A 2,211-nucleotide genomic window follows, 5' to 3' on the forward strand; every position below is an offset into this window, starting at 1 on the left:
GGCTTCCACCCGACCCTCGTTGGAAGGGAGGAGAAGCGTTGGGCGGTCCGGGCTTGGCCCTCCGGGGAACAAATAGCAAGCCGAAAAAAAAAACGAACAACTCTTAGCGGTGGATCACTCGGCTCGTGCGTCGATGAAGAACGCAGCTAGCTGCGAGAATTAATGTGAATTGCAGGACACATTGATCATCGACACTTTGAACGCACTTTGCGGCCCCGGGTTCCTCCCGGGGCTACGCCTGTCTGAGGGTCGCTTGTACGATCAATCGCACTCGCCTTTGCCGTCGGGTGAAGGCGGGAGCGCGGCTGGGGTGTCGCAGAGGCCTGGTCCTCTTTGTCCCCCTAAGTGCAGACCTGGAGTTTCTCCGCCTTGGAGAGTTTGACCCTTGTCCTTCGGTGTGGTGGGCATGTCTGTCCCGGCGTCGCGGTCGGGCACGGTCGGGGCCAGCCTTTCCAGCACGGCTGTCGTTGGGTTGCAAAAACGATTGACCGCGTCGGTGTTGGGATTGGTGCGCCTCGCCGAGGCATCCTCCTCGGGGCAGGGTTGTCTCTCCGGAGTTTGAAGGTGAGCACAGAGGTGAACACAATGGCTTGGCTGGTGGTGTTCAGCAGAGAGAGAGAGAGGACGAGGTTGGGCTGTCTTTGGCTGCAGTCTAGTGGTTTGTACCGAGGGTAGCTTGAAGTAGCGACGTCGCTTGCCGTGCTGTGGGCTGGCTTTGCGTCCGTTTGGTTCTGTTGGCGGTTTGCCCAAGAGCCTCTGCGGTGCCGTGTGTTGCGCTGGACCTCGGTGTCCTGCCACACGTGGCCCGCTTAGCTCTAGCACACTTGCCGACCGCTGAGCGTGCGTCCAGGTCAGTCCCCCCCGTACGTCCTGCTGTCCGTTGCTGCTGCCTGCTTTTATCCTCCTGCACTCCGTGCTGCCCAGCCACTGCTTCTGGCCTTCCTCTCTCGCTTCGCTGTCGCCTGTCCCTCTGGACGCTCTCTCTCTCTCTCCCTGAATCGGGACTCCCAGAACGGTGTGAGCCGAGCCCCGGGCTCCAGTGCACAGCAAACCCCCGCCCCCTGTCCGTCCGCCCGTACTATCCCACCCGGGTTGGGTTGGTCTCGAGGACGACGACAACAACGGGCGTGCGTGCGTGTTGTGTGCTGGAGATGCAGGCCGGCGCTGACAAAAGCTACCTTTCTGCCTACGACCTCAGATCAGACGTGACAACCCGCTGAATTTAAGCATATTACTAAGCGGAGGAAAAGAAACTAACAAGGATTCCCCTAGTAACTGCGAGTGAAGAGGGAAGAGCCCAGCGCCGAATCCCCGCTCGCCTGGCGGGCGTGGGAAATGTGGCGTATAGAAGACCTCTTTCTCCGACGACGCTCCGGGGCCCAAGTCCTTCTGATCGAGGCTTAGCCTGTGGACGGTGTGAGGCCGGTAGCGGCCCCCGGCTCGTCGGGATCGAGTCTTCTTGGAGTCGGGTTGCTTGTGAATGCAGCCCAAAGTGGGTGGTAAACTCCATCTAAGGCTAAATACTGGCACGAGACCGATAGTCAACAAGTACCGTAAGGAAAGTTGAAAAGAACTTTGAAGAGAGAGTTCAAGAGGGCGTGAAAACCGTTAAGAGGTAAACGGGTGGGGTCCGCGCAGTCTGCCCGGAGGATTCAACTCGGCGGCTAGGTCGGCCGCGTCCGGGTTCGGCGGATCTCCTCTGTGGGACCGCGTCCCGCGCGGGCTCGGCCGTCGCCGGGCGCATTTCCTCCGTCGGTGTGCGCCGCGACCGTCTCTGGGTCGGCTGGGAAGGCCGGAGGGAAGGTGGCTCGTCGCTCCGGCGGCGAGTGTTATAGCCCCCCGGCAGCAGCCTCGCCGTTTCCTGGGGTCGAGGGAAGTGACCGCTGCCGCGCCTTCCCCCTCGTGAGTGGGGGGGACGGGCTACCCGTGCTCCCGGCGTGACTGTCAACCTGGGCGGACTGTCCTCAGTGCGCCCTGACCGCGTCGCGCCGCCGAGTCGGAGGAGCCACGAGCGGGCGCCAGGGGTCCGCGGCGATGTCGGTGACCCACCCGACCCGTCTTGAAACACGGACCAAGGAGTCTAACACGTGCGCGAGTCAAAGGGTGTCACGAAACCCCAGGGCGCAATGAAAGTGAAGGTCGGCGCGGGTCGACCGAGGTGGGATCCCGCCGCCCCGCGCGGCGGGCGCACCACCGGCCCGTCTCACCCGT

At 62.6% G+C, this 2,211-nt stretch overlaps 1 non-coding gene across 1 annotated transcript; it reads left to right on the top strand.

The window, feature by feature from the left end:
* The first annotated feature begins 98 nt into the window (after positions 1 to 98).
* Positions 99 to 252, top strand: LOC139243621 (5.8S ribosomal RNA). The gene has a single exon (XR_011589665.1). It is a non-coding gene; the product is annotated as a 5.8S ribosomal RNA (ribosomal RNA).
* Positions 253 to 2,211: the final 1,959 nt, after the last annotated feature.

Source organism: Pristiophorus japonicus, unplaced genomic scaffold, assembly GCF_044704955.1.
Source record: "Pristiophorus japonicus isolate sPriJap1 unplaced genomic scaffold, sPriJap1.hap1 HAP1_SCAFFOLD_1765, whole genome shotgun sequence".
In the NCBI taxonomy this organism is placed as follows: domain Eukaryota; kingdom Metazoa; phylum Chordata; class Chondrichthyes; family Pristiophoridae; genus Pristiophorus; species Pristiophorus japonicus.